We start from the raw sequence: 24,343 nt of genomic DNA on the forward strand, positions 1-24,343 counted from the left end.
CTTCATTTTGGAACTTTGAGAGGCTAAAGAAATTGATCTCTGTCGCCTTGGACTGCACCTTGGATGAACAGAAGCACTAGCTGATGCCAAAAGTGTGAGTGTGCATTCAATTGTGAGGACCCCTTCTGCCATCAGGGGATACAGCGAGAATGCACAATCTTTGTAAGTGGCTCCATTAAAATGATGCTTTATTCAATGCAGCAGAAACCCGGATTCACCCAGTGCGCCAATATTTAGGAAATCGAACTGTTCAAATCAACGGAATCTCGAAAAATAATCGAGCATACAGAATACAAAACGCCGTTAAATGTCTGAAGACCTTTTAAAATCTGCATTTCCCTTATACAACGGCTAGGATTCCGCAATTCATAGTATTCCTTGAGTGTAGCTGCAATATTATTGTATCAGGAACGTAACTTGTGACTTTGTTTTCTGAAACAGCTGTCAGAAAGCAACGAATCGCACTATGAAACTAGCAACTCTGCACAATCAGTCAGTGTCTTTATAATGGCCAAAAACATCCTTGATGGTTTCCAGAGATTAATAGTAGGCCTATTTATATGTTGTATTACATAAAGGCCTTCCCGTGGGACGAATCAAAGAAATACAGTCAAGTGCAGTTAGGTAGTCGAACAAAATGGAAAGTAGCTTTTTTTCAGATTATTACTTCCCTGGAACGACAGTATCACGAAATGTAGACAATACAAAGAATATTCATTTGTAGAGTGCGAAAGGCTTGACATACCGTTGTCAACAACGTGTGATGACGAATGAGGAAATGAAGTGGAGTGCTTAAGTTTTCAGGATGCGTCATTGATAAAAACGTGAGACTGGAGCCAGATACTACAGATTTTCTTAAACGATTTATTTCAGCGAGTATGGCAGAATAATATATGCTTAGGAATGTAGACTATGTGGTATCAGTCCTCTAACCTTTTGCAAACAACCTTTAGACAGTTGGGCATACTGATAGAAAGCTCTTAGTTCATATATTCAATAATGAAAGACAATATTAACTAATTCAGTACTCCCGATCTGTCGTACACATGCATAAATGTTATTTGAATATATTATTTTGAGAATCACAACAAATTTCCCAGCTTCAGCAATTTTAATAGTTGTTACATTATTCTATTTAATTATGTCCAACCACCCAGATTTTATGCTTAAAACTTACCATAACGTTATAATACCAAACGAATAATGGAAAAAATGAGGAATATTAGTCTTAAAAAAGTTCTATTGGATTTGAATTGATTTGACTTTTTGTAACATATTTAAACGCTGCACTTCATGGAGCACTCATATTCAATTTTCAGTAGGTTGCGATACATATTTCATAGCTACAGTTGCTAGAGGTATTGCCTTTCCACCGTTTAACCATCGAATGATTCCCCATCATTTCCCAATGAAAGTGAAGAAGACATAATTTAGTAGATATAGTTATGAAATATGTTCTAAGTGCACTGGGATTACGACTAATCCACATATACTATGAATTAAAGTCCTATACCGCGTTTGTCTTACCATATGTGAAGGACAACGTCAGGAACTACCGTAGGGATTTTAATATGATATTCACCAGCAGATATACTGTTTCTCAAGGAAGGTTTATGTGTATAATTTATTTATTATCGCTGCGCCGGAAAAGTCGTACGGTCGTAGGTATTTGGTGCCTCCCATACGAAGCAAGGTAAGTCGCTAGCATATAATAAATATTGTAATAAATAATATAAATTGAATCAGTCAGCGTTGGTAAGTCACGCAGGGAAAATTGCAGAGCCCAGGGTTATCAAAAATACCATGTTACGGTTACTAACATTTATGAACACTACATATAGGCATGACCAACATTTTTAATTTCACATGACCGACACTGCTTACAACCCTGTCTTATCAGTGCCAAAGAAAGACGACAAGTACATCTATACAAACGCATCACATTGCGGCAAGTTACAGTAGAATGGATGGCGGAGTGTGGTTCACATCAACATCACCAACTTCCTCTTGTGTTCCATTCATGTTTGCAACGAAGGAAGTGGTTATCCGAGCTATCCTGGTTTCTTTTTAGACGTACGTCTTGTTATAACGTCTGCGCATCACATCCAGATAAAGCCCACTTGCCAGCGAGTGACATAAATAAAACTGCACTCTATTGACTGCATCTGTAGTGTCATATACACTGAAAGCTCAAAGAAACTGGTACACCTGTCTAATATCGTGTAAGGCCTCCACGGGCAGGTAGAAGTATAGCAACACTACGTTGCATGGACTCTACTAATGTCTGAGGCATTGTTGGAGCGAACTGACACCATGAATCCTGCAGGGCTGTCCACAAATCCGTAAGAGCACGAGGAGGTGGAAATCTCTTCTGAACAGCACGTTGCCAGGCATCCCAGATATGTGCAATAATGTTCATGTCTTGGGAGTTTGGTGGCCAGCGGAAGTGTTTAAACTCAGAAGGGTATTCCTGGAGCCACTCTGTAGCAATTCTGAACGTGTGGAGTGTCACATTGTCCTACTGAAAGTGCCCAACTCCGTCGGAATGCACAATGGTCATGAATGGATGCAGGTGATCAGACAGGATGCTTACGTACGTGCTACCGGCTCAAGTCGTTTCTAGACGTTTCATGGTTCCAATATCACTCCAACTGTACACCCCCCACACCATTACAGAGCTTCCACCAGCTTGAACAGTCCCCTGCCGACATGCAGGGTCCATGGGTTCATGAGGTTGTCTCCATATCCGTACACGTTCATCTGCTCGATACAATTTTAAACGAGACTCGTAACCGGCAACATATTTCCAGTTATCAACAGACTAATATAGGTGTTGATGGGCCCTTGGTTTGTGTCATGCAGTCATCAAGGGTACAAGGGTACACGAGTTTCGTTGAATCGTTCGCACACTGCACTTGTTGATGGCCCATCATTGAAATCTGCAGCAATTTCGGAAGGGTTGCACTTCCGTCACGTTGAACGATTCTCTTTAGTTTTCGTTGGACCCGTTCTTGCAGGATTATTTACCGGCTGCAGCGATGTCGGAGATTTGATGTTTTACCGGATTCCTGATATTAACGGTACGTTCGTGAAATGGTCGTACGGGAAAATCCCCACTTCATCGCTACCTCGGAGATAGTGTGTCCCATCGCTCGTGAGCTGACTATAACCCCACGTTCAAACTTACTTATATGTTGTTAAGCTGCCATTGTAGCACCAGTAACCGATCTAACAACTGCGCCAGACACTTGTCCTATATAGGCGTTGCCGACCGCAGCGCAGTCTTCTGCCTTCTCTGTATTTGAATACGCATGCCTATACCAGTTTCTTTGGGGCTTCTGTGTATTTAATTTAGTTCGTCGCTGGATTTGCGCAGTAGTACCCATACTGTTCAGCTGCGAGAAGGCGACTCTGTACCACAAATACGATATTATTGAAGCAGTAACAACATCTGAGATGGACACAAGAATTTGTTACACCCCTCTTCGTCCCTTATTAAAAATACCTGCTGAGTAGAGGGTCATGAAGAAAGAGGACAACCTGCGTTCGACTTCATGACTGTTTTTAGAGGGCTGTTAATCCATAAAGATCTGCATGAACAGCGCTTTCTGTGAGTTGGCTCCAGTATTTCACAGTGGTAATGTATCCAACGTTTGGGAATGATACGGTACTAGTGCAAAGAGGTAGTGAAGGAATGAAACTGATTTCACTGTATGATATATTATGAACCAATGGTAAGCTTATGGCCATTAAAATTGTAACTCCACGAAGGCGGTAGCCATCAAGAGTATAATTAGGATGGAGTGTATTATACAGTTGTCTGCGCAAATGATTAGCATTTCAGTGCAGAAAATAGGTTGTAGTAAGATCATATACATCACATCTGCATATAAGGCTTGATTACGCAGCTAATTTCTCATTCAGAAATCGCATTTGAGTTTTTCTCGTTTGTAAGAAGATCGTGTAAGATGGACAGACGTCTACCAGCACATGTCACAATCCGACCGGCGCATAATAGTGGCCTAGCGGGACAACGGTTTATCGTTTCCTGATATTGCTACTCGTCCTGATCGGGATCTCACGAATGTCATGCATCTATGGAACTGATTGGTTCAGGAAGGCCATCGTCAACGCCACGCGGGATATCAACGGGCCCACGCGACTAGCACCTTAGGGGACAGACATTGTTTGCTAGGCCGTTCAGCACTGTAGAGCCACGTCAAGGACCTTGAGTCAAGAATATAACTTCCGAATGAATTTTCACACTCTGCAGTGGAATGTGTGCAGATTTGAAACTTCCTGGCAGACTGAAACTGTGTACCAGACAGAGATTCTAAAAAAAAAAAAAAAAAAGTTCAAATGGCTCTAAGCACTATGGGACTTAACATCTGAGGTCACCAGTCCCCTAGACTTAGAACTACTTAAAACTAAATAACCTAAGGACATCACACACATCCATGCCCGAGGCAGGACTCGAAACTGCGACTGTAGCAGCAGCGCGGTTCCGGACTGAAGCGCCTAGAACCGCTCGACCACAGAGAGAGACTCGAACGTGGGACATTTTCCTTTGGCGAAGCCACCCACCATCACAGCTTCACTTCTGCCAGTTTCTCATCTGCTACATTCTAAACTTTACCGAAGTTGTCTCCACACCTTGAAGGACTAGCACTTATGGAAGAAAGGATATCACCGAGAGAATACTTAGACAAGCCGTGGGGGATTGTTTCCAGGAAAACCAAATGAAAACTTATCCTGAAAACGATCCCACAATATCCTTTCTCCCAGAAGCGCTAGTGTCGCAAAGTATGCAGGAGAACGTGTGGTGTTCGGAGGGTAAAAGATGAGGTACTGCCGAAGATGAAGCTGTGAGAGCGGGTCATAAATTGTGCTTGGATATCTTGGTCGGTAGAACACTTGCCTGCGAAAGGCGAAGGTCCCAGCTCCGAATAATTGTCCAGCACACAGTTTTAATCTGCCAGAAAGTCTTCGGAAGTTGGCCTGTTTGGCACCAAGGTAAGTATTCACACGGACAGTGTGACAACATGTGGAGCAGCACCATTGTTGCGACTTGCTTGGCACGACAGCGGAGGCGCTGCTAGCGGGCTCCATCCAACGACAACACTGTGGCACCACGTCGTCTTTTCAGATGAGTTAGAATTCTGCACAGAGGATCAGACTGACGTATACATGTGTGGAGGCTCCGAAGAGAACGAACGGAACCAGCCCTCGTCATCGTTATAAGGGTTGGGTTGTTTGTGGGAAGGAGACCAGACAGCGAGGTAATCGGTCTCATCGGATTGGGGAAGGACGCAGAAGGAAATCGGCCGTGCCCTTTCAAAGGAACCATCGCGACATTTAGGGAAATCACGGAAAACCTAAATGAGAATGGCCGGACGCGGGATTGAACCGTCGTCCTCCCGAATGTCGTTATAAGGGCCCAGTACCTGTGATGACGTCACGGGGTGTCGTTGGGTACACAACAAGATCAAATGAAGATTATGTCGTCCAGGCCAATGAACACCCAGCTTGACCACTATACTTCAATTATAAAAGCCCTTACTCACTTCCACTGTTTGTCTCTTCTCACTTATCCTTGTTAGTACATCAACCCGTCTGCTTACATTGACTTGTGGACTGCCTCTCGTAAGTTCTCCCGCTTTACGAAGACGGGTCCTCCAAGGGACTATTGCTGCTTTGATTGCAGTTCAGCATTACAATATCGTCTACCATAGATTTACAATACGATAATGTTACTTTATGTTCCTGAGGTGGACAAACAATTTTCGCAGTTTATTTATAGCACATAAGTTTGCAATAGAATTCATAGATAATACCACGTTCACGATCTTGCTAAAATTATACAGAGCAGTACTCTTTCTGTCCATTGTAGTAATGACGCAACACAATACAATATACATTCATTTATAAACTATAACTGTTCACTACTCAGGTATTTGAAATATAGAAAGACAAGAAATAGCCTGTAAAGAAAACTAAGCACTGATACGGAAATATCGTGTTGACACCATTCTATGCATTCCATGCCTAAGAGCGAGGAGATACAGTGCTAACACACTCAAGAAGGCCGGCTGTTCAATTCCTCGTGCGTCCATCCATATATTTTCCATGATTTTTCTATAACTCGTAAGGCAAATGCCAGCATGTATCCTTCTTAATCCTTCCTGAGTCCAAAGTTTCACTCCGTCCTTAATCAGCTCATCTTCCGTCCTTCTTTTCAAGCCACTGACATCACTCGTAATCATATTGTGGTTGCAGTTGTTCAGGTGCAGTGCGCTTGATGTTGCAGTCACTGCCACTCGTTCTGAAATAAGGTATAGCAAACGTAAATAAATAGGCACAAAAACATTAAAACTAATAGATTAATAAGTAACTATACAATAAATGAACACAAAATATTCTAAATGTGCTCTGAAGACGTCTAAAGTAGAAGACTGATCGGTTTAATTAACTGTAGCTAACAAGTACATCATCTTTTTCTTGTGCCTTAGTCACGTATCGATGCACGGTCAGTGTGTTAGTTAAACGGATGTGACATGGTTAATTTAAGGGGTGGCTGGATGCCTTTCCTGGCCATTCCACAACCCTCAGGATGCAACACGTGTATCCCAGCTGTCTCCATGTAGTGTTATTCATGTGAAAGTGAGCGAAAGTTTTCTAAATGTTTGCAAATCGTGTAACTCAGGCGAGACCTTGTAGCAGCCCGGTATTCACCTAGTGGGATGTGAAAAACGGCCTAAAACCACATACAGAATCACTGGCACATCGATCCTCTTTGTAAACCCTCTGCATAGTAGGCGAACTCGCTTCACAACCTCTCCATAACAGAAAAATGGATACAAAATCCTACAAAACTGCGTTCTTTTTAGCTTCTTTGGTCGCTGATTAGGAATCCGACGTCGGAATTACAGAATGATGGGTCATATTTGGTGGATTAAAAATGATAAGTTTAGCGGATTCGAGTAAAACTTCTCTAGAATGTATTGTGTGGTCGCTGATAACGAATTAGAAATCAGATGGCTGTACTGAAATGTTTTATTACATATTTTACATTTATCAATCGAAGTCACAGTCACTTTCGTCGATTGTGTCATTATTATTTCAGAAGGATCGCTGTTGGGTTCTCCACTGGAAGATGGTTCGAAAAGCAGATCCTTTACCTCATGTGGCCTCTGTATATCTTCTTCAGTTGCTGTTTTCTGGCCTCTCGAGATGGATGGATACGAAGATGCCAGAAGGAGACGAAAAACGACGTGCATCATTGTCTGATAGGAATATTTCCATGTAAAATCTTCTCGGTAACGCCGGGAATCATTATTCCCCGCTTTCTGCACATCTTCAGATAGCCGAGCAACTGACAACTGAGCGGCTTCGAATATGGCACATGCGTGTATCAAACTATGTGGACTAATTTCGGCATCGGGCATTATTGCAGAATATTGTGAGTCCGGTGAAGCTGGCACCCGAGTTTAGGGAAATAAACAGTTTTCTTCAGAGATCTTGATAAATATGTCGTCTTAGTCCTAGAGTTCTTTTTAACACTCGGGGAAATTCTAGTCTTCTAAAATGATTCATTACCAATTTGAGAGAAAGAATTATGATCACAATTCCGAATAGCTGCGCAAAGATTCTACAAAAAAACTCGAATGACTTTTTTGTGCAGATAATAGTTTATGAGATGACAGCAATAATGAGGGACCCATTTTTACAATGTGAAAATGCCGACGGTAGAAAAATGATAGTCCACCAAAATCGTGTAAATATGTGCTCCCAAATATATTTTAACTCGTTAACTATACTGTTGAGATAGTTTGAGAGCCATTTACATACTAGGAGATACGCAGACTAAATTTTGTAGCCAACGATTTCAGATAATACCGGTAGTAGTCTAGTTTTATGTCCTTATATGCCATTATGCAGACTAAAAATGTGATAAACATACCTCCTGGAGTGTTACCCACCTCATTTTATCCTGAGAACTAGGCAGCATCGCTGTCATCTATTAAACGGGCCAAAAACAATATCTGAAAAGTGTGTCGTGCTCTGATTCACTGTTTACCGTAAGCTGTCAGGCTTCGTATCATACCGACTTGAAACTGAAATGACACTGCAGCATTAGCCAAATATGCACCAGTAAAATCTACACAAGATTTCGCGGGAACGCCCAACGTTTTCTTCGATTCTATCCAAGTTCTGAAGCGAGCTGACCACTGAGCGATGGTGGATTCGAGCCGGGGATGGCGCCCCTCCCCGTTGCGGAAGCGGCGCTTTAACACGCACGGCTATCCGGGCGGCCTGGAAGCACCATTTACATGTTCCTTACTAAGGCTCAGAAGGCTGAGTAAATGAACAAAAATCAGTAAATAATTAAAAGGGTTTCAATATTTACAGGGAGTATTACAATTTCCACTGTGGGTATTCCTCACACCTCCGTGGTTATTGCAACTCCTAGTTCGTTGCCACTCCACGATGGAGTGATACACTGTAGAATATCGGTTCCTTCCCTAGATGTTGTATGCGGGGGACGGTCTGCTGTATGGACTGGACCGTTTTCTCTGCTGACTACAGGCACTGTAGTTCATTCAGGCAATTCAAGCTGTTGAGGGATTTCGTATCTCGGGTACGTCTCCTCTGCTCCAGCACGTACTGCATCTTAAACTAAGGCTCGGTAAGCGAATATTTTGGAAACAACCGGGAAAGCTACTCAGCAGAAAAAGTCCTACTTTTTCAGACATATCTGTAAAAACCTATATGAAACAGAGATGACGGTACAAGGCGTTCTGAAAATATCTATATATATTTTAAATTAAAGTCTTCCATAGCGTTTGTCTCTCAGTGTCTTGCGGCTAATCTCAGGGACTATTGTAGGTCGTTTGAAGTGATTTTCACTAATAGTTGGACACTTACCAACAAAGTTCGTGTATGTCACAACATATTACAGACAAGTCGTCCACCCGTAGCTACTTAGCGCTATCCGTGTAAATCCAGGGCGGTTCTCTAGAACATTATAATTAACCTATGGAAAAGCCTCTTTCTTCTATTATTGGCGACTGAAAATAACTCTGGACCTTTTGGGCAACAAAGAATGGCAGTTGGAATTACCCTTGGGCACGGACTGAAATCTGATTCATACAGTGCCACAAAATCTTGTTTTTCGAGAACTCTGATTTCGTTGTGCGAAGGTGACTTACAAAAGGAATTCCCATGATGGCTCGAGAACACAGATGAAATCTTGGTGAGTTTGGATCAGACAAGAATCCAGAGACAGGGTGGACCACGAGTCGTTGCCACCGGATGGACAGTGATAACTCTTCAATCTCTACAATGTCGGACGGCTTCGGCGAGAGTCAGATGTGTCGGCCTTGCTAATCCGTATCGCTGGGTACTCACTATCAAAGAAAACCTGTGGATAAGAAATTTCCGCATATTAGGTACTTTGAGGGTAAATGGAAATGCCGTGTAGCTAGGGATCTTCCATCGGGGCCTCCCAAGTCTTTCGACTTGACGCCACTTCGGCGACTTACGTGTCGATGGGGATGAAATGATGATGATAAGGACAACACAACACCCAGTCCCTAAGCGGAGAAAATCTCCGACCCAGCCGGGAATCGAACCCCGGCTGTTAGGTAAGACAGTCCGTCGCGCAGACCACTCAGTTACCAGGGGCGGCCACTTCGAGGGTTACATGTTTCCAGATCTCTCAACTGCGGTAATCTAGAAAGTTTCCCCCCGTCGAAGAAGCCCAGCAACATTGCATGAACTGCTTGCATCCAGAAATAGGTACTAACGGAAAATGCTCCTATCGGCGCACAAAAAATGCGAGTATGTTCCTATTTATTTAAAATACAGACTGAAAATGAGGGCAATAGCTGCCTCATTCTACCTATCTCAGCACCTCTAAAAAGTATTCCAAAAAATTTTGACATGCGAACATATTCGCGAATTTTTAAACATATAATTTCCTCAAACTCCCCCAAGCTCCCCTAACTGTAACTCGTTCACATCCACTAGTCCTCCGCTGCAAGTCGCTCATACCCATCCACTCCCAGTTACCCTTTGTCACTCACTCATTCAGCCCAACTAACTGTCATTATCTCTTTGGTCTCTCTAACTGTCACTGTCTCCTGCATCACGGGCCACAGTCTCCTTTTTTCTGTCCTAGAACTACTGATGTCTCCTCTCACTGCCACCGTCTACTTCTTGCTCTCTCTTACGGCTACTATCTCATACATTCCCTCCTACTGTCTCCGCCTCTGTCTTCTTCTCTCTCAGCACAAAAAAGCGACAATATGTTCGCACGACAAAAATTTTAAAGGTGCTGAGGAAGGTAGATTGAGGCGGTTGGTACCCATATTTCAGTCAGAGTCTTTTAAAGAAACAGGAACATATTCACATTTTTCGTGCTCTGATAGGAGCAGTTTTCCACTGGTTCCCTTCTTATAATTGCTGCAGCAGGGCATATAACTTATATGAAATGAAATGTATTGGCAGTAAAATTTAGATGTTTACTTATGTGAAACTGAAATAGCGCAAAACTAATTTTGCGTCTCAAACAGGATTTCAATTGCAAAAAAAAGTTGCATGTAGTTCAATACTACAGCACTTGACAGAACATTTCTCTGTGCTACGTTTTTGCCTCACACCGGATTTTACGTGGGTATTTTACGTGTGCGTGTGGGGTAAATTTGAACCTCTATACTTCGGAAACGTAAAAAGATAAGACGAAAATTTTCAATGTTTTTGGGATCGGCATATTAGGAATACATCATAAATATTACAGTCATTTGCTGTGCATAGCCGCCTCGGAATCCGCGGCTGGGTTTTGGTACCCTAAAAAAAAAGTTTTGGGCGTGTTTCTCGATAACGGATAAAGAGTTTTGAAAATGGGAAGATGACGGTTGTAGATAAATACCTAGAGAATGTACCATTAAAATCTGAGTAATTGTCTGCCGTTATTTATTACTTCTATTTTGCCTCATAGCGGATTTTACGCGTAGAAATAGGGTAGTTTTGAACCTGTGTATCTTAGAAACGGATAAAGATATGAAGAAAATTTTCAAGATTGTTCGAGATCAGAATCTTGGGAACATATCATAAAATATTTAGTGATTCGCTGTGCATAGTCGTCCTGGAATCATCGGCTGGGTGTTCGTCCGCTCGTGAAGGCGAAAAAAAAATGACGTTTCCCGAGGAACAGTGCATGAACTAATTGTACCTTCATAAGTCCCATTAAACTCACCAAATGCAAAAATGACCAATCGACTTGTTCCATTTGACTAAGCAGGAGGAAGTGTGTAGTATTCATACTATGATCCTGTACTGTGGGATAGTGACACTAAGACACTTAGTCACACTAAGATGATCCGTCTGTGGGGTACAAAAATGGTCCCCAGAGCAAGGGCTATCCAAAACACTTGGCCCTATCTTTTTATCACCAATAGAACCCGAGGTATGAGCACCGGAAAATCCCGTTTTTGTGCATGGCGTTTTGAAACATTACTTGATATAGAAATAATTCCATGGTAGAGGCAGATGACCAAACAGATTTGCCACAACTTTGAAATACAAAAGAGTCTTGATCTCACAATTCTTTATTACGAATAATTAAACCCTCTCCTCATTTTCTCAGATAGCAAATTATGTAAATAGGGTAATCTGAGGACATAAAAATTTTGTCCATGTCAGCACATATTACTTTACTCCTTGAAACTGTATAACAATGATAACAGGCATAAATAATTATGTTGACTGCGACTGAGGATATTCAGGTACTTTCCACGTGTAATCTCCTTCGTTTGCTGGATACCCAGCTCGTATGCCATATCGTGTAGTTTCTTCACTTCTCCGATGAGGCTGGCAGCAATAAGGCTACCAAATTGTTGCAGCAAGTTTATATGCTCACTATCTAATTCTTTGTTCCACGGCTGGCCGCTAGTATTACCTTAATTAAGAATTGTACGATCAAGACCTTTATAAAGGGTGGTCCATTGATCGTGACCGTGCCAAATATCTCACTAAATAAGCGTCAGACGAAAAAACTAAAAAGAACAAACTTGTCTAGCTTGAAGGGGGAAACCAGATGGCGCTATGGTTGGCCCGCTAGATTTTACCATAGATCAAAGGGATATCAACTGCGTTTTTTTAAAATAGGAACCCCCATTTTTATTACATATTCGTGTAGTACGTAAAGAAATATGACTGTTTTAGATGAACCACTTTTGCGCTTTGTGATAGTTGGCACTGTAATAGTCACAAACATATGGCTCACAATTCTAGACGGACAGTTGGTAACAGGTAGGTTTTTTAAATTAAAATACAGAACGTAGGTACGTTTGAACATTTTATTTCGGTTGTTCCAAAGCGATACGTGTACCTTTGTGAACTTATCATTTGTGAGAACGTATGCTGTTACAGCGTGATTACCTGTAAATACCACATTAATGCAATAAATGCTCAAAATGATGTCCATCAAACCTCAATGGTTGGTTGGTTGTTTTGGGGAAGGAGACCAGACAGCGAGGTCATCGGTCTCATCGGATTAAGGAAAGATGGGGAAGGAAGTCGGCCGTGCCCTTTCACAGGAACCATCTCGCCATTTGCCTGGAGCGATTTAGGGAAATCACGGAAAATCTAAATCAGGATGGCCGGACGCGGGATTGAACCGTCGTCCTCCCGAATGCGAGTCCAGTGTGCTAGCCACTACGCCACCTCGCGCGGTCGACCTCGATGCATTTGGCAATACGTGTAACGACATTCCTCTCAACAGCGAGTAGTTCACCTTCCGTAATGTTCGCACATGCATTGACAATGCGCTGACGCATGTTGTCAGGTTTTGTCGGTGGATCACGATAGCAAATATCCTTCAACTTTCCCCACAAAAAGAAATCCGTGGACTTCAGATCCGGTGAACGTGCGGGCCATGGTATGGTGCTTCGACGACCGGTCCACCTGTCATGGAATATGCTATTGAATATCGCTTCATCCGCACACGAGCTATGTGCCGGACAGCCATCAAATGGTTCTGAGCACTATGGGACTTAACATCGATGGTCATCAGTCCCCTAGAACTTAGAACTACTTAAACCGAACTAACCTAAGGACAGCACACAACACCCAGCCATCACGAGGCAGAGAAAATCCCTGACCCCGCCGGGAATCGAACCCGGGAACCCGGGCGTGGGAAGCGAGAACGCTACCGCATGACCACGAGATGTGGGCGACAGCCATCATGTTGGAAGTACATCGCCATTCTGTCATGCAGTGAAACATCTTGTAGTAACATCGGTAGCACATTACGTAGGAAATCAGCATACATTGCACCATTCAGATTGCCATCGATAAAATGCGGGCCAATTATCCTTCCTCCCATAATGCCGCAACATACATTAACACGCCAAGGTAACTGATGTTCCACTTTTCGCAGCCGTCGTGGATTTTCCGTTGCCAAATAGTGCATATTATGCTGGTTTACGTTACCGCTGTTGGTGAATGACGCTTCGTCGCTAAATAGAACGCGTGCAATAAATCTGTCATGGTCCTGTTATTTCTCTTGTGGTTCAAATGGCTCTGGGCACCATGGGACTTAACTTCTGAGGTCATCAGTCCCCTAGAACTTAGAATTACTTAAACCTAACTAACCTAAGGGCATCACACGCATCCATGCCCAAGGCAGGATCCGAACCTGCGACCGTAGCGGTCGCGCGGTTCCAGACTGTAGCGCCTAGAACCACTCGACCACTCCGGCGGACAATTTCTCTTGTGTCCAGTGGCAGAAGTGTACACGACGATAAGAGTCGTCGCCATGCAATTCTTGGTGCATAGAAATATGGTACGGGTGCAATAGATGTTGATGTAGCATTCTCAACACCGATGTTTCTGAGATTCCCGATTCTCGCGCAATTTGTCTGCTACTGATGTGCGGATTAGCTGCGATAGCAGCTAAAATACCTACTTGGGCATCATCATTTGTTGCAGGTTGTGGTTGACGTTTTACATGTGGCTGAACACTTCCTGTTTCCTTAAATAACGTAACTATCCGGCGAACTGTCCGGACACTTGGATGATGTCGTCCAGGATACCGAGCAGCATCCATAGCACACGCCCGTTGGGCATTTTGATCACAATAGCCATACATCAACACGATATCAACCTCCACAATTGGCAAACTGTCCATTTTAACATGGGTAATGTATCACGAAGCAAATACAGTCCGCACTGGCGGAATGTTACGTGATACCACGTACTTATACGTTTGTGACTATTACAGCGCCATCTATCACAGAGCGAAAAAAGTGGTCCAACTAAAACATTCATATTTCTTTGCGTGCTACACGAATATGTAATAGAAAATGGGGGTTCCTATTTTAAAAAACGCAGTTGATATCCGTTTGACCTATGGCAGCGCCATCTAGCGGGCCAACCATAGCACCATCTGGTTTCCCCCTTCAAGCTAGACGAGATTGGTTTTTTGTAGTTTTTTCGTTTGATGCTTATTTCGTGAGTTATTTGGCCCGGTCACTATCAATGGGCCACCCTGTATATTTCAAAGTTTTGAAATATATTAGGTACGAATGCTGTCGCATGCATACCGATTATGGCGGTGTAAACTATAAGATATTTGTACCAACACAGGTAAGCAATGAAGGACCATTGTGAGATTGGGTCACGTGGCTAACGATGACCATCGATAATACTGAATGCGCTGTCCGGATGGAGTTACAGAACTACCCTTGAAGGTTGGTTGGGCTATATATCCCCATAGTCTCTATGCTGCAACGAGCTTCGTGTGCGTAGTTTAATCCTTACTATTATTCCGTCTCTCTTTTTGGCAGTTAAGATATATACTTTTGCCAGATATAATCCTTGTGATGGACACAATTTAGATGTACACTCGATTTGTTCAATAGAGATCCTCATGTTTATTTCCTTCTTTCTTGCTTGTATTCTCTTCAACTCCATTTCTTTTCATACTTCATTTCTTTAGTTTTACTTTTTAATCTCCTGCTTGTTTTCAGTCTGGACCTTGCATCTTTTCCTTTACTTTACTTCTCGTCCTTTCACTGCCAAATTCCTCGTTATTTTATCAAAATCCAGAGCTATTTGATCAGTATGAAACTCCACCGACAACATTTCCTAGACAGCTGAGCAATATTTTCTCAGCACTGTGGTACAAGGTGCCCGCGTTAACCTGTTGTTCGTGACGGAGTAATAATAAAAATATGATTAATTCGGTTTATTACCCCATTTAACTTTGTCTCTGTGAAAATACCTTCACACATGTCAAACGACATGTAATATGCAGTCGCAAAACCACATCGCACAAAACACAGAATAATGCAACAACAATCAAATGCAAAAGAACGGCGTAGGAGTTGCCATCATCCCCCCCGGATAGCCACACGCTTTAGTGCACCACTTCCGATACTCGGGGAGACGAGCCTGACACGATTCAAATCCGCTTAGCTGATTAACGACGAAGGCTTGATAGATGACCTGCCCGGATATGGTTGTTAGGCGGTTTTCTACATCCAGCCAGTTAAATATCGGGCTGGTACTCCGGTCTCGCCTCAGACACCCTCTACGCAAACATTTAGTAAATGTTCTTACACTTGGATGTAGAATGAGCTCTAGACTCAAACAGATGGGGTTCGCAGATTCCGTTGTGTGCCAGGGGGAGGGGGTGGGAGAGTAAAAGATTGATGACTTTAGATGTTCAGTCTCTTCAGACGGTTATTTAGCAACAGCAAGCTGCCTTCTCTACACAAACATGTCACCGTAGCGTCCTTATGCCGCTCTTCGGTTGCATCCAGTAAAGGCGTGCAAGAAGCGCATATAGGCCAACTCTTCTTCAGTAAATATACCCATACTGCCGTTTATCACTGTTGACGGAAAACTAACTCTGCCGGAAAAACAGAACCAGGCAGTACTGAATGCATGCTTGAGTGGGCATTACTGTCGACAACAGCAAACACCGTGGGTGGATGGAACAAGTTTATATCCACACAACACAGGCAGCGCATAACCGTCGAAATTTGTACCCTTCTGCAGATACTTTCAGTGCAATGAAGATATGAAGATAAATGGGGATAAGAAATCAAGCGAAATGTAAATCTCCGTAACTAGCCACTGGCGACATGCTTCCCTTATAACAAAATACTAATAAAATATCCTTGAAAAATCTCCAAAATTTAATAGGTAGGATTCGGTTTCACCCCCGTGTAACCAGAACTCCACCGAAAAACTTTCAGTGGTTTTTAAGGGATCTCTTCTGAGTACTGTGGTATTAGGGAACTGTTGTGGACTGGCAAGACAGCCAATCCACAGTGACGGGTAGCCGAAAGGCACGCGTTTAAGCTCACGCAGGCTGGCGTGAGGTCTGGAACAGTTAAAGGAGTTATACTAGCAAGAAAAGTACGTAGCTGCTGGAATGCTTAACTTTAATCCATAATTGGTGAACATCGGTCTGACGGTACATGCATCACAAGATAAATAGCAAATGATAATGGCGCCTTGCTAGGTCGTAGCAAATGACGTAGCTGAAGGCTATGGTAACTATCGTCTCGGCAAAGGAGAGCGTAATTTGTCAGTGAACCATCGCTAGCAAAGTCGGCTGTACAACTGGGCGAGTGCTAGGAAGTCTCTCTAGACCTGCCGTGTGGCGGCGCTCGGTCTGCAATCACTGACAGTAGCGACACGCGGGTCCGACGTATACTACCGGACCGCGGCCGATTTAAAGGCTACCACCTAGCAAGTGTGGTGTCTGGCCGTGACACCACAGGAACCACGATCTCCGGCGCTCGTTACAGAATAATCATGTGATTACGATTTGTTGGGTTTGTTACCGCAGACACTCTTGTCCTGTGAAAATACCGTAACAATAGTGAAGAAGACTGTAATATGTTATCACCAAAACGTACAGTACAAAACACAGGGAAGTACAAGAATCCTCAGGTGTGAAAGTAATGTGATGTGGTAGCCAACGCTTTTCACTTGCTTGCAGTGAAAACATGCACGTGGTGAGTATGGGAAAAGAAATCATTCCATACCGCAGTGTATCACTTTAACGTACGACTAACACAGAAAAAATAGAAACTCACTACAGAACCGTGCAGTACTGAATGAAAGCTTGAGGGCAAAGAGGAAAGTGGGAATTACTGATGCAAACGGTGAGTATCGTCAGTGACTCGAACAGGTTTGTTTCCCAACATGCCACACAACTAATACCATTGACACTTGCACTGTTCTGTACTGTATTCAGTGCGCTACAAATACAAAGCGAATTGGGCCAAGAAACAAAAAAAAAAAAAAAAGAAAAATGAAATAACTCTGTAACGAGCCGTCGGGGACCATGAGTCCCTTACACTAAAACACTCAGGAGGTATCCCTGAACAACCTTTGAAAGTTTGTCGGTGGAGTTCTGGTTCATCCTGTATAAATTGCAGCACAGAATTCGCTTCTTTAATTCTTTATTTACTATCAACTACACATTTTGATGATCGTGCCATCCAGTGAGCTTTATTTTACTTACATAATGAAAAGCACTTCCGGTAAACACGTGCAAAAACCTTAAAATAATGTAAAGTATTAAAAGATTTTTCCATTATCAGTAAGCTATGTCATAGGTTACTTCACAATATTGAAAGTAACCACAAAATTTACTGAAATTCAGAAATCGAGAACAATGATTCTACTCAATGTTCTGTTCAGTGCGAGGGAAAATCAGAAAGTCTTTGCCCTTATATTTTTTTTTAGCCAAAGTAAGGTAAATGCAGGTAATGACAAACATACATCCTATTCTATGTACCTTACTCTATTTTTTCCACATAGTACCCACACCGGTTCACACATTTGTCCCATTGCAGCTCTAAATTTGAGATGCCTCTCCGGTCGAATTCGTCTGGCTTACTACGGTACCAACGTTGGACTGCTGTCTTGGTGTCATCATTGCTTGGGAATCGCTGTCCTGTCAGAAACTTCTTCTTCGGTCCGAAAACGTGGAAATCACTAGGGAAGAGGTCTGGACTGTATGATGGGTGGTCCAGAATTTCCCAGTGAAATTCCCGGAGATTTTCGGCAGTTCGTATTGCCACGTGTGGTCTCGCGTTTTTGTGCAGCAGAATCACGTTGTCCACATCGATAATCCCTCAGCGCCTACACCTGATTATACCCCTCACCATAATAATGCAAAAAATGGTTCAAATGGCTCTGAGCACTATGGGACTTAACATCTGACGTCATCAGTCCCCTAGCACTTAGAACTACTTAAACCTAACTAACATAAGGACATCACACACATCCATGCCCGAGGCAGGATTCGAACCTGCGACCGTAGCGGTCGAGCGGTTCCAAACTGAAGCGCCTAGAACCACTCGACCACAGCATAATAATGCAAGACGAGTCATAACTTCCTTCTGTTACCAAAGTCTACCTCAAACGTTTCAGAAGTATCTGATATAAACGTAATCAACGATGTAAACTGAACGAAATCAACTTCATTGTAATGACACGGTTTCTGAAACGAGCAGAGGTCAACATCCCTACCGACTTTCAACGCGCAGAAACTAACGTAGCTACACATCATGAAACGCATATCTTTTGTCTGGCTATGATGGTGTTGTGCTTTGCCTAATGAAACGGATAAGGCTCCTCTAGTGCTTGTACATACTCTAGGACAGAGAGAAATGTAGTAAAATGGATGATCTGCAAAACTCTTACTCTCTGTGACCTTAACTGACGTCTCACAAGAACAATCGTGAGTTCATAAGAAGACACGTAGTTTTGAACTAATACGGTTGCAGTGTAAATTTAGTTCAGTTGTAAAGAAATAATAATGATCTGAAATGTGATTGGTTATATGCAACCTGCTTTGAAACTTCGTTGTTTGTTCCGTAGACTTACATACTTTAAAACCACTTAGTTTAAAAAAATCAGTTGCGGCGTTGATGCAAGAAAAGCTAGTTACTGGACATAAATGAATCATGTGTAATTTCAATAGGAAGGCTTGGATTGTATTGCTTCATGCTAACGTGTTCTTCATTGGAAACTGAATTGCGATTACTCGAAACCATAGGAGTTTTTATTGTAAAGATATTTCTCACGTAATAGCAAACACAGGAACACTGATGCAACTCCATTACACCAACACATCAAGGAAAGAATTCAAATTTGTACATGTGCTAATAAAAACAATAACATACCTCAATTGAAAAGTTAATGTTCTGTAACATGAAATTAAGTAAATATTACAAGATTACAAAATCAAGTTATAATACGCAAATAGTGTTACTAAAAGCTGTTGAAAACTTCGAATTGAAATCTAGTATGTCACTTAATTTGTGATGCAATATCAGTACTTTATGGATTAGATGCAGAATCCTAATAATAGTATGGTGATACTAGGTAAATGAAACGACACAGAATTCACTTGTGAATATATATTAACACAACAAATCAGTCACTTTCCTTGTTAAACAGTCCCTTGTTGACGATCTACAACATTCTTGTAGTTAACAACTTCTCTTGTTTTAAGTTTTGGAGTGGCAAGTTGTTTGTGTGGTGCCGGACGTGACCTTGGCGGCGAGCTTTGTTGTGTGTAGGGCGGAGAACGTAAGGGGGAAGGGTGCAAAAGCTGGCAGGTGGAGGCTGTTGAAGAAAACTATAATCCTAAATCACCGATGACAGTTATCTCGATAAAAAATTAAACCCTCCTGAAGTAAGTACACTGTATATCTGTCAGCTGCACAAGTACGATACGAAAAACGCAGCGAAATATTGAATAATAGTACATTCATCTTCGAAATTGTTATCGATACAAACGTAACATAAGGCAAAAAACTGGCCGTCAGCATCTAAGTGCTAGTAATCAGCTTCCGAAATTTGCGAGAGTCACTATTGCTAGATATTTACGCTTCAGTGCCAAAGAAACTGGTATAGACATGCGTATTAAAATATAGATATATGGAAACAGGCAGAATACGGGGTTGCGGTCTGCAACGCCTATATAAGACAACAAGTGTCTGGAGAAGTTGTTAGAACGGTCACTGCTGCTGTCAGTTTCAACGTGGGGTTATAGTCGGCGCACGAGCGATGGGACATAGCATCTCCGAGGTAGCGAGGGATTTTCCCGTACAACCATTTCACGAGTGTACCGTGAATATCAGAAATCCGGTAAAACATCAAATCTCCAACATCGCTGCTGCCAGAAAGAGTGTCTGCAGGAATGAGACGAACAACGACTGAAAAAATTCGTTCAACGTGACAGAAGTGTAACCCTTCCGCACATTGCTGCAGATTTCAGTGATGTGCCATCAACAAGTGCCACTGTGTGAACCATTCGACGAAACATCACCGATATAGGCTTTCGGAGTAGAAGGCGCACTCGTGTGTTGCCGGCCGGGGTGGCCGAGCGGTTCTAGGCGCTACAGTCTGAGGCCGCGCGACCGCTACGGTCGCAGGTTCGAATTCTGCCTCAGGCAGGGACGTGTGTGATGTTCTTAGGTTAGTTAGGTTTAAGTAGTTATAAGTTCTAGGGGACTGATGACCTCAGATGTTAAGTCCCATAGTGCTCAGAGCATTTGAACCATTTTTTTAACCCACTCGTGTGCTACTGATCACTACACGACACAAAGCTTTACGCCTCGTCTGAGCCCGTCAACACTGACATTGGACTGTTGATGACTGCAAACATCTTGCCTGGTCGGACGAGTGTCGTCTCAAATTGTATCGAGTGGATAGACGCGTACAGATATGGAGACAACTTCATGAGTCCATGGACCCTGCACGTCAGTAAGGGACTGTAGTGGTGTGAGTGTGTGCAGTTGGGGTGATATGGGATTCCTGATATCTCTATATACGACTCTGATAGGTGACATATACGTAAGTATCCTGTCTGATCACCTGCATCCATTCATGTTCATTGTGCATTCCGACGGGTTAGCGCAATTCCAGCAGGACAATGCGACACCCGATACGTCCAGAATTGCTACAGAGTGGCTCCAGGAACACTCTTTTGACTTTAAACACTTCCACTGGCCACCAAATTCCCCAGACCTTAACATTATTGATCATATATGGGATGCCTTGCAGCATATTGTTCACAAGAGATCTCCCCGTCTCGAGCACATACGGGCTTATGGAGAAAATGGTTCAAATGGCTCTGAGCACTATGGGACTTAACTGCTGAGGTCATCAGTCCCCTAGAACCTAGAACTACTTAAACCTAACTAACCTAAGGACATCACACACATCCACGCCCGAGACAGGATTCGAACCTGCGACCGCAGCGGTCGCGCGGTTCCCGACTGTAGCTCCAAGAACCGCTCGGCCACTCTGGCCGGCGCTTATGGACAGCCCTGCACGATTCATGGTGTCAAAATGTTCAAATGTTCAAATGTGTGTGAAATCGTATGGGACTTAACTGCTAAGGTCATCAGTCCCTAAGCTTACACACTACTTAATCTAAATTATCCTAAGGACAAACACGCACACCGAGGGAGGACTCGAACCTCCTTCGGACCAGCCGCACCGTCCATGTCTGCAGCGCCTAGACCGCTTTTTTTTATCACTCTGTTGAAAGGAACATGTAGATCATTTCATGGTATAGTATGTGCAATACATATTGAACGGTGAGAGAAGTGTGTGGTTCATTATCAGCTGTCAAATGTGTACACCGACTGCACCCGGCACATCCCAACTGCGTGGGGGGTCGAGGAAGACTGCCTGAAGATAGTTGGCAAAGGTTTTCCGATAGTGTGACCATCTATGAAACTTATTGTGGGCTTGCTGCAAGAAATACCAAATGTCAAGTCGCGACTTGGCAGCATCCCCATAGAGGTACGCGATCGTCCAACCTTTGACCCAGATGATCGACTGTGATTTAGTCACCGGAAAGTAGTCACTCTCCGGATGTAAGAAGGAAGCAGGTGTAATATGTTGCGGGGTCATACGGAGGTAGCAAGCCACCACCTGTCTTCCTGGGAGCCATACGTCCTCCACCGCAATACAAGTTAAGCGGTTATGGTCGTCATCCACTTGGCGACATTTCGGGCATAGTGGAGTGTACACTAGTCCAATTGCATGGAGCCGTTGGTTGGTGTTGAACTTGCCACAGGCGACAGAGAACCACAGTGCCCGAACGAAGGTAGGAAGGAATTATTGGTGCACATGTCTCCAAATCTTCGGCCAATGCAACTTGGGGTGTTTGAGTTCAATGACATTACGACTTATCCGTCGTAGCAGCCAAACATGAAAATCCTTCGCACAAGGCAGTCTCGCGCGCGGAAGCTCGTCTCTGATATAACTAAGTTCCACGATAAATGTTGATACATGCGCAAAATGTGGCGTAATGTTGCCCACCGCTCGGCTAATCCAGCGCGGCGATTCGTGGTGTCAGTTCCCTCCATCACTACTTCGGAAATTAGTCGTGCTCGCGGGGGCCCTATAGTATTTTAGGTAAGTGTGCCAGCTTCTTTGGCTTTTCAGTGTATTTCGTAATATTCTAAAATATTGTCAACTGTGCGGCAGAGAACTTTTGCTTTGAATGAGCGTTAGTTTTGTGTGTCTGTCAGCCAGCGAGTACGGCTTGTTGTACCCCCGCTTGCATCGTGTCAACATGTGTCGAGTTACTTGTGTGAATGGAGCTGCAGCGTGACAGATGATGCAAGCGGGAGCCGTGCCAATATTTGGCTAGCCGCTTTGTTGGAGCCCGCGGCGGCCTTCCCGGCTCAGGTAGCGGCCGAGAGCCCACAGCCGAGAGCTCACCTTTCACAACAGACGTTCCGCAAAAACAGCCATTGGTCATTTGGGCGGGCTTAGACGCCTTTGTGAGCGCCGCCGCCGCCGCCGCCGCCGCCCTGCCTCACAGCCGCCCGAAAACATCCTTCCGCGCACCCACTTGTTAACGTCCTCCGCAACTGCATCAATCCCTGTCACCAGACAGGATTGGCTGGTGCCATCTCTACGATTCTACAACTGTCTACCGGCACATCTATTATTAACAGACGCTTGTCAACACTTGCGGACTGTTGACAAGTTTATATTGACGATCCAATTGCCATTTAGTGTAATTATACCCGAAGGTTTATTGGCAATAACCGGTAGATGCAATTGTTGTAAAGACGGAACACTGAAATTCTCAGTTCATGTGTTTCCTAAGCCCCTTGCAGCAGCAGCCTACCTGGATATCTTGCCCTAAAAACTCGCTGTATCATAAAATCTCACTTCCGTACACACACATATACATCTCCTACTATCAATATTGTTATCATTATTTAATAATAGTGCTGTTATTCTTAATATTATCGCTGTTATTACGAATGACATAGAGACATTCAAATGTTGTTTCAAATAATTTTTAATATGTATCATAGCAAAATTGCTACCGTTCTTTACGTAACTGTGGTGTAAAATGTATGGTGAATGAAAATTCCTATGCCCATGTAAGAGAGGGAATGAAGGCTCTAATCTGATCAGGTTAGACAAACAAAATAAGAAGACAACGACGACGATGTCTACACTTTCTTCCTTTGTTTTCTGAGAGAGTATCCAGTTCTGGATCAGATCCCAGTTTTTGTCTTCAAAAACCAATTCAGCTTTATTATTATTTGCCAGGCACCTTTTACTAACATCAGCAGTAGTCTTCAGTATGTAGAGTAATGCGGCCGAGACAAATGACGCAGTGGTTTAGCCGCTCGAGTCACCTCTGATGACAAATGGTTCAAATAGCTCTGAGCACTATGGGACTTAACATCTATGGTCATCAGTCCCCTAGAACTTAGAACTACTTAAACCTATCTAACCTAAGGACATCACACAACACCCAGTCATCACGAGGCAGAGAATCACCTCTGATGACGTCGGTTTAAATTCCCTTCTGGCCATCCTAGCATCCTAGCAATATGTTTTTGAATTATTTCGAATTATGCTATAATACATACTAATTAAGCACTCCGAGTGCTGTAACAGTACTCTAGAACTCTTCAGGCTAATGTCTTCTATGAGATTTCCTTTGCAGATGCACCGCACTTTCCCAGATTCATTCCAACAAATCCAAGCCTCCCATTCTTGCTCTGTCATTTTTACATTGTTACTGACAATCGCTTCCGAATCACTAGTAACTTGGCTTAGCTGATTGTGAGAGTTCGATTGTCATGACTCTACTGACGGAGTCGGGTAAGGAGTATTGGACATCATCTTTAGGCCAGAATCAAATCTTGCTACGTCTCTCTGGATTCAGATTCCTTATGATTTCCCTTTACTCCCAGTGGAACCTGAGTTACTGCTCGTTTAACACCCTCATGTGCGTACATGCTTTTATGCAGAAAAGAAC

The 24,343-nt window shown here is 43.2% G+C and overlaps 1 long non-coding RNA gene across 1 annotated transcript in view; it reads right to left on the reverse strand.

Annotated features, from left to right (window-relative positions):
* Positions 1 to 5,986: 5,986 nt before the first annotated feature.
* The window catches only part of LOC124723173, a 530,296-nt gene continuing 511,939 nt past the window's right edge, over positions 5,987 to 24,343 (reverse strand). Inside the window, exon 3 of the long non-coding RNA XR_007006527.1 lies at positions 5,987 to 6,322. This is a non-coding gene — a long non-coding RNA (uncharacterized LOC124723173). The remainder of the gene's footprint in view (positions 6,323 to 24,343) is intronic.

The sequence above is a fragment of the Schistocerca piceifrons genome, chromosome X (assembly GCF_021461385.2).
Source record: "Schistocerca piceifrons isolate TAMUIC-IGC-003096 chromosome X, iqSchPice1.1, whole genome shotgun sequence".
Taxonomy (NCBI): domain Eukaryota; kingdom Metazoa; phylum Arthropoda; class Insecta; order Orthoptera; family Acrididae; genus Schistocerca; species Schistocerca piceifrons.